Source organism: Arvicanthis niloticus, chromosome 9, assembly GCF_011762505.2.
Source record: "Arvicanthis niloticus isolate mArvNil1 chromosome 9, mArvNil1.pat.X, whole genome shotgun sequence".
Classification (NCBI taxonomy): Eukaryota; Metazoa; Chordata; class Mammalia; order Rodentia; family Muridae; genus Arvicanthis; species Arvicanthis niloticus.
The window spans coordinates 74,513,552-74,529,349 of NC_047666.1; the positions used below are offsets into that span (position 1 = coordinate 74,513,552).

General features: G+C 43.5%; 1 protein-coding gene across 2 annotated transcripts in view; it reads right to left on the reverse strand.

Annotated features, from left to right (window-relative positions):
- The window catches only part of Eps8 (EGFR pathway substrate 8, signaling adaptor), a 162,005-nt gene extending 147,965 nt beyond the window's left edge, over positions 1-14,040 (reverse strand). The window contains exon 1 of one of the 2 annotated variants that reach the window (XM_034511969.2): positions 13,844-14,040. The gene's annotated coding sequence lies outside the window, so the exon portion shown is untranslated. The remainder of the gene's footprint in view (positions 1-13,843) is intronic. The other variant, XM_034511970.2, reaches the window with a different exon arrangement.
- Between the last annotated feature and the right edge of the window lie 1,758 nt (positions 14,041-15,798).

Genomic DNA, 15,798 nt, shown 5'->3' on the forward strand with positions numbered 1-15,798 from the left:
AACACTAGTATTTAGATACTTGGCAAGAAAAAAAATTGTGGATAGCAATTAAGGAGAAAAAGGATGAAGACAGGAAAAGGTTATGCTTTATTCTCCATAATTTGGACCATTTACCTGGTCAAATAAAAAAAAAAGAACACTTTTTAAAAACCTTTAAGCCAAGGCTGTCTCTCTGTATACCAGGCTCACTTCAGACTCACAGCTATCCTTCTGTCTCAACTTCCCAAATGCTGAGATTGTAGATATTCACCATCATACCTACATGGTTTCCATGCTTCCTTCAACTTACGGCTTGAGCCAGACATGGTGGTACATACTCATAATCTGAGCACTTGAAAGGCGGAGCTAGGAGAATGAAGAGTTCAAAGTCATCCTCCACCACCACCACATTACAAACTTAGAGCCAGCTACAGGAGAGCTTGCCTCAAAACGCAAGGCAGAAGCCTAAGCTTCTGCCACTGCACGTTAAGACGGGACAAAAATCTTGTCTATGTTCTTCATCACACATCCTGACCATTTAATACATCTATGCAATTATTTAAGGTTTTTGTACTGATGCATGAATCTCATTAACCAAAACAAAGCTATCTTTTATTAAATAAAGCCATATGAGTGAACTGGAAGATCAAGCAATTACATTGTCTGAACTAAACCAATGAACCTATCAATGACCAAGCAAATCCTTAATCCAACATATCCCACGGAAGCACTTCACAGAAAATATTGCGAGAGAGGTGTGACACACACCAGACAAGAACAATGCCCCGACAACAGACAAAACAGCCCACCGAAAAACGAGCGCTCTGCACGCAGTTTATGTAATTCAGTCTGCGTGTGAGAACTGGAATGCTCTTGTTATTGTCACGGCCGTCACTCTGCAGGGTACTAAGTCAGTCGTTCTTCCTACTTAAAACACACACATACATATACACACACATACACATATGCAGACACATGTATACATACATGTATACACGCACACATATACACATACATGTACACACACATCACACACACACATACACATGCACACACACGCACATATATACACATTCCTAGTTCTCTTCTACAATTCTGCTTTTTAAACTACTGTCTGGGCAGTGACATGGCTCATTGAGTCAAGGTACTGCTGCCATGCCTGACAACCTCACTTCCATCCCTAGAGCCCACAGAATAGAAGGAAAGGTCTGATTCTGACAAGTTGTCCTCTGGTCTCTACACGGGGGCAATGGCAAGCCTGCACGCACACACAAAATAAAGAAAAAATAATAAATACATGTAAAAATTCATCTATACCACAAGGTTATCCAATAGTGGGTACCAGTTGAAAACAAAAGCCGTAGCAGGCCAGGTGTGATAGAACACACCCTTTATTACCAGCATTCCATAGCAGAGTAGGAGACTCTCTGAACCTCTCTGAATTCAAGGTCAGCCTGGTCTACAAAACAACAACAACAACTAATGAAATTCTGTCTTCTGAACATACTGGATATCATAGTCATGAACTCGAAAATATGTACAAGACTAGCATAAGATCCAGCCAGCCAAATACCCAGCCTAGATGGGAAGGTATTCTCCAGGCTTCAGGCCTGACCGAGGATATTTTAGCTGAAAGCAGCTGGGAAAGAGAGAAGTCTTTTTTATTGTGTGACCACTGGTAGGTTTCCCATAATCCAGTGGCTAATCCCTCACTCATCCACATATGGGCAACACTAACTAGACTCAGTGGGTTGCTTTTCTTTTTAAAGGTAAAGAGGGGACATAAAGTTGGGAGGAGGCAACTTCTTATGAGAAGCTAGAAGGGAGAAATGGGTAGCTAAGACCTTGTTTCTCTGCATACATCTTTGAAACTCTCACAATGAAAGAAAAATTAATACTAAAAATATTTAACAGGAGTATTTAGAAAGTTAGATGGTGCTGACAGGGTTGCAGCTAAACGCCTTTAAAATTGTGTCCCCGTAGCCGGGCGGTGGTAGCGCACGCCTTTAATCCCAGCACTTGGGAGGCAGAGGCAGGCGGATTTCTGAGTTCGAGGCCAGCCTGGTCTACAGAGTGAGTTCCAGGACAGCCAGGGCTACACAGAGAAACCCTGTCTCGAAAAACCAAAAAAAAAAATTGTGTCCCCGCTGAAGTCATCTTGGGAGTCTCAAGATTTAGGCTGTGTTCTCAAGCCTCTGTAGATTCCTAGATTCTCCTGGCCATTGAATGGGGCGGAAGGAGCTGCAGCCGTGGATTAGCTAATCTGAAAAACTTCACCCTAGATTCACATCCACACGCTCAGGGACTCACACACAGCAAGACCAGCTCCTAGGGAATAGCGAGATAGCGGGAACCCTTTACTTCTAACCCCCTAGATGCAATCAGTGTCCACGCTGACTCATAAAATCAAGGTTATTATTCAGAAATAGCAAGGTGTTAAGTTTTCCATGGACAACTGTGCTCATGCTTGGAACTCAAAGCCCTGTTATTTTGTCTTTATTTACTAAATAAATATTTAATATAGTCTAACATCAAATAATGTACCATTTCTTATAACATATAATCAAAGTGTCCAGACAGAGAAAGGACAGCAAGATCGGATAAAAATGGCTTTGACCTCTTATATCTCCATCTACCAGATTCTACACAAAGTTTTTACCCAATCATTCCCACTTGATTTCAGAATCTTATTTAAACTTCTATATTTCAAGATAGCAATAGCTTGATTATATCAATGATCCTAAAGACCACAAAATAACACAAAATATAACTGATATCTATTAGATTAAATCACTCCATATCTTTAGGTCTTCTACCCTTTGGTCCAATGAGAGCTGACAAAATCAGGTTTCAACTGTTCCATTAACTGTCTGGCTGAGAGAGAAAATAGAACTAACCACAGATAAGAGATACAGGGGTAGGGGACAGGTTCTGGAGGTAAGGTAGATTGCCACTCTTGTTTGAAAAGCTTTTCTAATATCGTGGACTATCTGTCCTCTGATTAAACAATCCCACTTGAGATATATCTCAATTTAAATTTTAAAATTCCTTACAGTGATAAAGGACACCTATAAAAATCACACACACACACACACACACACACACACACACACACACACAGAGAGCATGGTGGTACAAGCCTTGACTCTCAGCATTGTAAAGGCAGAGATGAGCAGATCTCTGTGAGTCCAGGCCAGCCTCGTTTATACAAGTTTCAGGCCAGCCAAGGCTATGCAGTGAGATCCTTTCTTGAATATACAAAAATCCATTCTGGTACCCCTACATATTTAGGCTAGACAGAATTTAACTTATTATTGTAATGAGACTTTGCTGTTTTCAAAATAACCTTCTTCCCACACAAATAAGATGGCAGGAAATGAAAGCTTCAATCACTCCTTTGTTTCAAGCCTTCTTAGCTGCCTAAACATGACCACGTGTGTCACAACCACCATGAATGTCTCCTTTATTCAGATGGCCCTCTTCATGACCAAGGTCTCTCGAGGCATGAGAAAGAGGTAAGCAGGAGTAGACAAAGTATCAAAGTTAAGAAAGTTACACTTTTGACTGCAGTCAGCTGAGGGCTGAAGAAGGCTGCCAGAGGTGGGGGCTGATGTGCCGGGAAAGTGTACAACGGGAAACCACAAGGTCAGCTATCACCTATAAGATTTTTATACGACCACTTTCTTTGCAAGACCATGGACACAGCAAGGCTTAAGATAAAGATGAACCATGAAAAGTGCACAGACATTGGAGCAAACGGCACTGCGACTTTAAACTTTAGCTGGGGAAGAAATGGGAAAAATTAAAGAACCATAAAAAGAAACATGATGTTCCAACCCACCCACTCATTTTCCAAAGACAGCAAATACACCTAATGTACCAAAATAAATAAATAAATAAATTCAATGATTGCTGAACTTCAGTAAAGTTACTTGTCTATTTTATCTTGTTTTCTGTATGTATTTATTTCATGCATGTGTTTCTGTGCTTGTGTGTATATATGTGATACAACATACATGTGGAGGTCAGAGGACACCTTGGGAGAATCAGTTCTCTCCTTCTCCAAGGTGAGTCCCAGGAGTTGAACACAGGTCATCATCTATCAGCCTTGGCCGCAAGAACCTTTACCTGCTGAGTCATCTCACCAGCCCCTTGACTATTATTCTTTAAACACTGTTTGTTCAGGGTTGGCTTCACAATCTACCCATTTAAAGGAGAAGTGACAGTAATTTGGGTCAATCCATGGGTTAATGCACATAAAAATCTGCCGAGAGTCATTTTGCACAATGAGTAGAAGCAATTCGATACCCGTTCTCAGTCATATGCATCAGCCCTAGAACTTTACATGAGTATTGTGTAAATAATGTGACAAGAACTGACCCAATAGCCAGATTTTTATCACAGAAAGAATTCCATTGCTTTTCAATTATCCTGGATCTACCAAGCACCCACAGAAGAGCTAAATGAAAGAATGAACAATACAGTGTTCCCTCTTGACTACAAAGATCTTGGTGGGTAAACTGTGTTTGTGTGTGTGTGTGTGTGTGTGTGTGTGTGTGTGTGTGTGTGTGTGAAAATGTGTATGAGTATGTGTGTGGATATGTATGTGAGTATATGTCAGCATGTATGAGTATGTAAGTGAATGTGTGTAGATGTGTGTGTGTATGTTTGTATGTTTGTGTGTATAGTCTGCCATAATAATGTTCATAAAACACTCGGGAATGGGGCTGGTAATTCCTCACATGTGAGCACACACAGCTAAGCACACTGTTACTGGGGACAGAACGGTGCATAGTGATACAGTAGGGAACTTAACCTTGCACATAGGACTGAACTCAAGTGCAGTCCACACGGGCTGTCAGAAGCAACTGACTGAATTTCAAGGCGTCTAAGCCCTTCCTCCAGCCTCCAAAGAAAACAGAGCAGATTTTAAATGTGACAGATTTCAAATGTGACAGACCTTTGCTCACAGTACAGGTGAGTGTTCTCTCAGGCATCACAAGTATATTTTCTTTTAAATTTTAAAAGTCAAGCCTGATAGTGGTGGTGTATGCCTTTCATCCCAGCACTCGGAAGGCAGAGGCAGGTGAATCTCTGAGGTTCAGGCCAGCCTGGTCTAGCCTACAGAGCAAGTTCCAAGACAGTCAGGACTACTGAAATAAACTCTGTCTTGAAACAAACAGCCAAGTGAGATGGCATCCAAGTGAGATGGCATGGTGGATGAAGGCTCTTTCTGCAGCCTGATGATGTGAGTTCAATCCCTGGACCATATATGGTAGGAGAGAACCAACTCCAGAAAGTTGTCCTCTGATCTCCACACACACACACATATACATAAATAAATACATGTAATTGAAAATGCTAAAGTGAGGTACATAAAATCATCATATTCTACATCCCTCTAACTCATCGGCACCCGTGAATGACAGGAACATTATAGAGAACTAGAATAGCATATATTAAGAGTAGCTGGAAAGGAGGTGGTGCACACCTTTAACTCCAGCACTCGGGAGGCAGGAGGAGGATCTCTGAGTTCTGAGTTCATGTCCAGTCTGGTCTACATAGCTTGTTCCAGCACAGCCAGCACTAAACAAAGAAACCGTTATTCGAAAAACAAAAGCAAAGAAACACACACACACAGAGAGAGAGAGAGACACACACAGACACACGCACACAGACACACGCACACAGTACTTTCAAAGAGACAAATTCACAATTATTTCCCCTCACAGCCATATTCTTTCACCTAAACTATTTTCAACTTCTTAATCTCTAAAGAAAATACTATAAAAATTACAATGTTACAAAATATAAATACTAGAGCAACCCAGAAAGAATACAGTGTTTAATGACTGCAAGTGTATCCCAACACTGGAAACACTGTGTTGTTCCATTAGACCCGCGGATAACCAAGAATGTGCACATATTTTGAGATGAAAGACTAGCCTAAGCAATATTCTAATGGTATGTATAACATTTTCAAAATAAAACTAAATACAAACAGCCTTTTGTAAGAGACTTTAAAATGCTTTTCTTTCCCTTTTAAATATAAACTTCTGTTGATCATTAGGTTTCTTCGTTAAGCTATCTTTTCTTCTCTTTTATTAAAAACACAATTTTCACCAATCAAAATCTGACCTCTTATCAAATGCATAATTCATTTAACAAATACTCTTTGTATGTTCTTAGGTATAACTGTCAGATTCTGTGACAAAATGTTCATGGTTCAAAACTCTGGGCAGGCTGGAGCAGGACCAAATGCTCTTTGTCACCCATTATCACCTTGAGCCCGTCTGCTGTTAATTGTAAGGATGGTTTGACATGAAATCCCCAACTTCACTCTGGTAAGTACTATACAGTCCCTGAGGATGATGGGACTGAAGGAACAGTCATCTGTACAGGAAGGGCAAGCTTCAGAAAGCCCTGTGATTAACAGAGAAGACACAGAGCATTCTGTGTCACAGCTTTGATGGTCCCATTCTTCCCTACTCCAGTGTAATGAATAGTTTCATACTGCTGCATATAAAACATGGAGCATAACTGGCTGTCTAGTCTTCTGTCAGCTCTGGGTGTGAGAGTGCCCACAGTTCCCACCACACCCCCATCACTCTGACCAACTCAAATTTATCTACCTCTTTACCTGGAATGACCTGGATTCCTACCCAGGACACTCACTCTTGAACTCTATACATCACGCAATGAACCATTTCTGAGGTCCTTGGCCACAGGTCATTTTTTACTATGCACTAGAAAGAAAGAATACACACTTGTGTACACCACACACACACACACACACACACACACACACACACTTTCTTTTCTACTTACCATGCTCCACAACAATTGCCCTGAGTAAGTACTACTGTACTGAGTGTGTGCCGCACATGACATCATGTGCCTAGTTAGATACACAGCTGAGACTCAGATCCTTGACTTCGAGAAATTCAGATTCAAAGAGAGCCAGCAAGAAACAGCATCCAAACCTAGCTAGTTCTCCCATTCTGTGTTTTGTTTTTCCTAATTGCTCCGTTTCCTCTTTGGGAGAACCTAATTCTTTATAAACACATTCCAGTTCCTCACACATCTCTGTCAGTGGGATGTAGATCCGAAAACAAGAAGGAAACTGAAAATACTCTCCTGGATCTTAAATATGCCATCTAATGAGTCATCTTCGTGTAGCAGGCAAAGGCACTTCCTGGCAAGCCAGATGCCCCCTCGTTCAATCTCCAGAAGTCACACAGTGAGAAGAGAAAACTGGCTTTGACTTCCACACATATACCACATACATGCGTGTGTTCCATTCCTCACATACACAAGCAAATGCATTAAATGTTAAAAAGATACAAATATACAAAAATAGGCACTTGCTTTTAAAATAGGACACTACATCATGACATTGAAAGATGTACTTTATCAACACTTAAAACACAGGGCTCAGAGGAGGTCTCTGTCAGTAAAGTCCTTGCCTTGAAATCATGAGGACCCAAGTCTAGTCTCCAGGGTACACAATACAGAGGAAAACAGAAAAATCAGGCCCATGAGTGTGCACTTGTATTCCCAGCATTGGGGAGGCAGGGGCAGGAAGATCCAGGGAGTCCTTGAAGATCCACAGCTAGCCAGCCCAGCCTGACTGGTGGGCTCTAGGCCAGTGAGAGACCCTGTCTCAATGGGAATGGGCAAGGCTCCTGAACAAAAGGACTTACGTCATGCTCCGGCCTCCACACACAAGCACATACACATGCATGTGTGCATCTGATGACACAAGTACCCACATACATGAACACACACCAACACATTTATAACATCTTAAGCATCTAGCTGGGTGTGGTAGCGCACACCTGCAACCCTAGCACTTTGGAGGCTGCAACAGGAGGATCACCATGAGTCTTCAATCTACCTTCCACTACCATAGTGGGTTGGTCTGATGCTGCTTGTATGCTAATGCTAAATACTGGCTTCTAAGGATGTGGTTGCCCCCGCTGGGCAGATCTTCACGTATACCAAGTGATGCTATATAAACCTTGCTCCCCAGTTTAACTGGCTAATAGAAAGCTAGAGCCTGTGATTGGGCAGTACAGTGGAGGGAGAAAGATGGGACCTGAAGATCCTGTGAGGGGATTGCAGGTAGAGAGAGAGGAGGAGAAAGAAGACCAAGATGGAGAAGGCCACCATGAGAGGAAATGGACTATGAGCACTTGACCAGGAGAAACAGCAAGTAACAAGAGACTTCATCATGGCTGAAGGGTAAGTCAGTATAGCTCTAACGGATTAGCGCTTATACTCACTAGGCTAACCAATTAGAACTAATCGATCTACGCTTATGGTTTGTAAATAAAATACCTGGATTGTGTGTCTTTTACATGGGCTAGTTAGGATTATGGGTTCTTTCCACGCACTCTATAGTGAGTTCTGGCCAACATAAATGGCGTAGTGAGACCTTGACTTAAAAACAAAACAGAAAGGCAATCAAACATCTCCTCTGGCAAAAGAACAAAAACCTTAGACAATCTAGAAGAAAATATTTGCAAAACATATTTGAAAGGGTGCTTATTTTTACAAAACTTTTATGGGCTGGAGACTAAATCAACAAGTGCTGGGCAGCTATAAGGCTTGAGGTTCACTCTCCAGCACTGAAAAGCAAAGATTTCTTTCATTTTTAGACCATTTAAACCACTAAGAACTCCAAACAATATTTTTTAAAAGCTCATTTAGAATTAGGCAAAAGGGAAGGGGGTGGCTCAGCAACTAAGAACGAGGGCTGCTTTTGCAGAGAATCTGAGTTCAAGTCCCAGCACCAACATCAAGTAGCAGGCAACCACACATAAGTCAGCTCCAAGGGATGGATGCCTCTGGTTCCCATGGGCACCTGCATTTAGGCACATACCCACATACAGACACACAGAGAGATTACCTAATTTAAATAATAAAAATAATAAAGTTTCGAAATAAAAAGTAGGCATAATGAGAATAATAGGTAAGATAGGGAACTTTAGTATGTCAAAGTCATTTGATATAATATTTCCAATACAGGCGTGTCAAATCAACAAAACTTCATAAGACCAAGGCTTAACCTTAATATGTACAGGATAATAAACTCTAAGGTCAAGGGGTTCCGAGAGGGAAAATAAACTATGACTTAAGAATGTAACTAGCAGTGTGTGCAACCAACTCACGAAAGTTGGCTAGCTAGCCGTGAAAAGAGTAAAGTTAAAAGCACAAGGCCCTGCATATAGGCACCGGACTCCAGACGCCAAAGTGGTTGTTCATGCTATCAAGGCTTATCAATGTCAATACTGCTAAACTTGTATATGGAAATGAACAATTAATCGAACGGCAGAATGGAGCCAGGTTTCTCTTCATTGCTATAGGAAGTTTCTAGATGAAAGGGGGAGAAATCAAAATGATATGGGTCACGATCAGCATTATACCAGTATGAACTCATATTTACTTTAGTATATATAGTATATTACTTTAGTATATACACACATGCAGAAGTATATACATACATACATACATACATACATACATACATAGAATGTGTCTATCTAAACCCCTATACATAAGTTTATTTGCTTATTTTTCACAGGAGAGCCTGGAATTAATGGCATTCTGTTAACATCGTGATCAGACCTTGGTTTCTTTCAAAGTATAGCTCAAGCTTACCTTGAACTCACAATTCTCAAACATCTACATCCAGAACATTGTGATTGCATACATATACCATCACTCCTGGGTCAGACCTAGCTTTCCAATGAAAGTTCCAAACAATAGGAACCCAATTTCTAGACAAAATGGCTAATTCTAGACAGGAACTATACAAGAAGAGCCTAGAACATTCTATAGAGGCATGCTTTAAAACAAACAAACAACAAAACACTGATTGATAGGAATTTATCAAAGGGATGCAAGAATCAAGCTGTAAGGATTTGAGCTTCAAGGGGGCTAGATTATAGCCCAAAGAATACAGGAAAGTACTCAGGAGTTCAGATTTATACACAAATGACCAAATAATTACATCAAGGAAAAGAGGAAAATCTCCCATGAGTCCAATAACCCTGCCGTTGGTATGTACTGAAACCACAATGGAGACTTTCCTTTCTTCCTGGCATGGTCTGTCCTGCCTAGTTTTCTATTCAAATGATAAATGACATATAGCTATAGAGAGATACTACACTCTCAGGGATAGGGAGGGGTCACAAGTTTCCTTAAACCCAGGCTGTCCTGGGAGATTCCTTCCCAAGAGGAGAGAATGGAAAAGAAAGGACCAGGAACTTAGCAGAAGAAAAAACTGACAGATGCTATCTCAGCCAGTGATCAAGATGAGTCTGATAACCCTACTGATGATGTGCACGGTGACCTGGGATGGATAAGGCACTTTGCCCTGGTTGTCTTTCAATCCAAATCCCACAAGGGCTGAGCTTCCTTGTTTTGTAACAGTCTCTGTCGAGGCTAGTTTATATTCAACTTGACACAAGTTAAAACCATCAGAGAGGAGGAAACCTCAATTGAAAAAACTACCTCCATAAGATAAGGATGTAGGCAAGCCTGTGTGGTGTTTTCTTAATTAGTGATTGATCTGGGAGGGCTCCATTGTGGGCAGGGCCACCCTTGGGCTGGTGGTTCTGGCTTCTTTAAAACCAGGAGGCTGAGCAAGCCATGGAGAACAAGCCAGTAAACAACATTCCTCCATGGCCTCTGCATCAGCTCCTGCCTTCAGGTTCCTTGTCTGTTTTGAGTTCCTGCCTTGACTTCCTTAAATGATGTAGAAACAAAAGTCAAATGAACCCTTTCTCCTCAATGTGCTTTTGGTCATGGTATTTTATCACAGCAATAGTACCCTGACAAAAACAGGGCCTCACTGTGTAGCCAGGTTGGCCTCGAACCTGCCATCTTTCTGGTCTGAGCTTTCCTAGTGCTGGGTTCAAAGGCCAGATTAATTGCAGCCTAACCTTGGGACAAACAAAAGACAAATTCAAAAGGGAAAAGCATGCTTTAAACTATATGACCATGACTCCTCAAAATGGCCAAAGTTTTCAAAAAAAAAAGAAAGAAAGAAAGAAAGAAAGAAAGAAAGAAAGAAAGAAAGAAAGAAAAGAGAGAAAAGGAAAGAAAACCTGAGGAAGAAAGGATCAGAGCCAATTGGAGCTGAAGAAACTGCAACAGTTAAATGTAACCAGTGTTCTGACTAATGGGTCCTGAGATAGAAAACAGACATTACTTTAAAACTAAGGGAGGCTTGGGGTGTGGCTCAGGGGTACAGCTGACCTTAGAGCTTGCCATTTGAGGCAGACTGGCTGGCTAGCAAGTCCTTGGTACTCACCCTCTGCATCCCGGCACTGGGACTGCAGGAGCATGCCAGCTTTTGACATGGGTACTCGGGTGCCTAGATTGGCAAGCACTTTATCCACGTAGCCATCTCCTGAGGCCTTAGGGTCTGTTTTTAAATCCCACGTAGGAATGTATCTGAGAAAGACTGCAGATGCTACAGTGTGGACCTAAAGAACCCCCACGTTCTTATAAATACTCAGTTCACACTGTCTGCAAGGACTCCACTACAATGTTTCTTAAGAAAAATATGTTCAGTCCCCCACAGCTGCAAACAATTTGGTGGGGTAATTCCCAGCAGGGATGTACTGTATAGCACTTTGGCTAAAGTTCCATCCCTTCCTCTCTGATACCCCTGCAGATGTTTGAAAGTTTATAAGCTATACTCTAGCTGTTTTGCACTGAGACAAAACGACCAAATATGTCCAATACAACTCGGAAAAGCCAACCTAAAATTTACACAAAGTTGGTGCTAAAACGTATCCAATCAAACTTAAGGAACGAAGAGCCTTGACTGGGATTTCTAGTTACTTATCCAAACCTGGCTCAGATGAACTTAAGGTTTAAGATAAAAACAGGTGACTGAAGAGGAGCTTCAGAAGAAGAAAAAGGAGTAGATGGAAAGACGTGAAGGCAGAGACCAGAGCCTGTGTCACAGAGCTACAAAGAAGCCCAGGTTGAAAGGAACCAGTGTAGATCGAATCCCGATAATGCTGGATGTGAGCACAGGATGAACTCTTTGCCTTTGACCACAAACAAGCAAAGTGTTCAAAAATTTAAACACTAGTTTCCTGTTAGGGAATTTTAAAAAATCATCCTAAATAAATCATCCTAAATAGAAGTTCACTTAAGGCATTTCTTACTGTGAGTAAAAGGCTAACTTGCCAGTTAGAATGATACTCGATGACACTGGCAAGTGAAAGAAAGTTACAAAGTAGACATCCCAAATCCGGTGAGCAACACTTGGCTCCGGAATAGAGGGATTTAAAAAGATACTTTCTTTCCCCACCACCACCACCTTTTTTTTTTTTTTTTTTTCTGCTATTAAGGAAGCGAGTTACTTGTGGAATTTTACAAAGTCTTACTCTACTATGGTGCAGGAAAAGACTTTCTACCCACACAAGCTTACTAGCTTGTGGTACACTGGACCCAACCATCTATGTGACGAGTCTACAGAGTAGCTTAACTTTCAGATGGTGCGAGCTCATAAGCCACAGATTTTCCACACCAGCAAACTAAGAACTACAGCAGCATGCCCCAAACCTCCAACCCCCAGTCTTAAAAACAAAACAAACACACACACACACACACACACACACACACACACAAAGAGGTAAATCTCTACTTGGTGAGGCGAGATGTCATTGACTTTAATTTCAATAGACTCGCGGTCCCAAGATCTGCAATTCTACACAATGAGCACAGGCGTTCGGAAACCCAGGGAGCCTTAGAACGGCATCCTTTCAAGACAGAGAAATTAGAAACAGCCCACAACACAGACACTTTGAGGATTTTTTTTTTTTTAAGCATAAAAAAGCCTTCCAGGAATCCTAATTCTACCTCCTCCCCAAAGTGGCAAAACCAAATAAAACTTCAAAGTACTCACACGTGTCTGAACCAAGTTGTATCTGAACTATCTTATTCGCTATTTTGTCTCTTTCTCTTACTGTCTGAGGCAAGAAGTGAAACCTTTAGAAGAGAAGCAGCCATGCATTCGCTGAAACATTGGCTCAGGAAAACCTCCTCCCTCTCTAATGCTTCGCCACTCCAAATGTCTACGGATTTTAAGCCCAAACCCTAGGGCGTCCTGCCCCGGCGAGATGCCAGCAGCTCTTGGGGGCTACAGGAGGAGGATTTGAACAGCATGGCTCAGAGAACCCTGCAAAGCTTTTGCATGTGTATTGTAGTCATTGAAAGGAAGGAAGGGATGAGACCCGGGGCGCCTTCACTGTCTCTCGGAGGGTGTGGAACCCTCCGAAGCACTACTGACAGCCATAGAGAGGCCATCTTCCCAAAAGTAAAATGGTGTTAGAAAGTGATCCAGAATTCACAACTATTCAAACACAGCGAGCTACCTCAACTGGAGGGTGTATACCAGGGCGGAGCCACATCTCAAACAGGTTCCCTGAGGGGTCCCCACTTGGGCTGGGGTGAGAGCCGCTCCGAAAGCCCCACATCCAAGACGTTAGGGCGGGGTGGGAGTCCAGGTGTGCCGAACTCAGGTACGCCCGCACAACCCAGGGGAGCGTCGGGTCTCCGGGGCCCCTCGGCGACCACCCCGGCGGAGGAGGCTGCAGGGGGCTCTGGTCTTCTGGCTTCGGGGTGCGCGGAGCGGGCTCGGGGACGCGCTGGGGCGCCAGCGCCCGCGCACACCTGGCCGCCGACACCAGTTGCAAAGGGACCAAGTGAATCGCGGCGGCCGCTGAGCCCGGCACCGCTCCGGTCCCGGTTCACAACAACCCTGACGGGAAAGCGAGAGGGAGCCCATGCCGCGGGAATCCCACCCGGGGACCCGCAACGATGTCCGAGGGGCTCTTACCTCGGATCCGCCCTCCGAGCTGCCGCGCTCCTCAGGGAGTGCCACGACCTCCCTAGACGCGAGGGGACCGGTGGCCGAGGGACAACGATCCCGGAGCTGGAGCGCTCGCCGCGCCCGGCTGCAGACACGCCGCTGGGGCTTGCCCCGCGCCCTGCGCCCAGCGCCTCGGGAGCCCGCCTCGCCCGCCGCCCGGGCCGAGTGTGCGCGCCGCTCGCTCCCGGCCACCGCCAGCGCGCGCCGCGCATGCCCAGCAGCGAGCCGGGAACGCGCGCTGCCCCGCGCGGCCGGGAGAGGGCTCCGTTTGCTAGGTCTTGAGGACAGTTGAGTCTCTAGCGGACCCTAGGGCTCTGGATGGGGTCCCGAGGGCTTCACCCGGCAAGGCAAACACGTCACCCAGCAGGGGAGACCCGGGATCCCAGCCCCAGACTGATGTCTACAAGTCCTCAAGTGAACTGACCTGGGTCTGCAGAGCACCTCCTGGGACAGGGGTGATGCCCCAGGCGGAAAGAGCGCTCAGGTGACTTCGACCAGTCCTGCTGCACAACTGATGACTAGTGTTAATCTGGAAGTTACTGCCCTACCCAGCTACCAGCAGGAGGTATTCCCCAACCTCTGCCCTGTGTCCCTTGGTCTGCTCCTTTACCATTTCCTAATCCCATAGTGTGCAAGTGGTACCCAAGGGCTTCACTGGTTTAGAGAGGCTACAAAACTTCAGTCCCTGGATGTAGCCAACAAGCCCAGACCTGTCTCACAAGGCGTCCTGGATCCCAGTTCTTCATAGGAGCTCCTGCCAAGAGCCTAGTGTAGTTTCGAGTATGGGAGACTCTTTAGTCCAGTAATAACTACTCACCACTGCTCAGTGCTCCCTGGCTCCATCACCAGAGCCACAAAATAGGAATCTGCCAGTCTTCTCTCCTGAATCTGACATTTTCTTACCTTTTACAATACCTCCGTTGTCACAGCTACGCCCCCAGACACCATGGCCCTTCTAACTTCCAAGGCAATTGACTTCCAGAAGCCAAGACAGACTATTAAACAAACCTTGGCTGAAATAGCTGGACCTACCTGCTTTGCGAGGCAAGCAAAAGCTCTTTCAAGAGAATGTGAATTACCAGGCCAAGATGAAGAATAAAAGGGTTCAGTGACAGGTTTTATGATTAAGTTCTGACTCCTGCCTTTGTCCAGAGTCTTCCATCCAACATTCCCAACAGACTGACATCCACTTGAGCATGTCCAGTGTTTTAAATAGCTAGTTTTGATAGATCGTATCAATAACTAGATTGTTAATTGACAATCTATGCCAGGAACTAAGAGATTTACTTACACTGTCCTTAAAATGAATCGCCACTTTAGAAAATTGGGAAAATGATATTCAGAATTTTCTTTTTGCCAAAGCCAATAGTGACATTAGGATTAAAATCCAGACCTGCGTACTCCACAGCTAACAAAAATAGATTTGTGAACTCAAATCAACTCTCCTTAAATTGTAGACTGGTACATATCTACCCTGAGGACTTACATGAAATTAATCTCACCCCTTAGAGATGTTATAAGCCTTGAAACAGTAGAAGCAGATTAATAAACAACCAACAGAACCTTCTGTTAATTATTTTGAGACTTGTCCTCAAAATGTTTTTCCTTTCACTAGTCCTCATGGCAGAGAAATCTGTCAAAACCAGTCTTTTCTGACTTACATGAACTTTGGATTTTTTATTCTCCTAAATCTCACACACACACACACACACACACACACACACACACACACACACGGCAAGAAACTAAAATGATCACTGACCCTTTGATCCAAGCAACCCTTTCAGCAAGTTATCCCAAACATGTATCCAATTTTCTTTTGGCAAGCAGACTGCCTAGAGTCAGACAGAAGAGACCTATATTAAGTGAACTTCAATTGAACTGTATCTTCCACCTTAATACTCTGTAATTCTATATTGTTA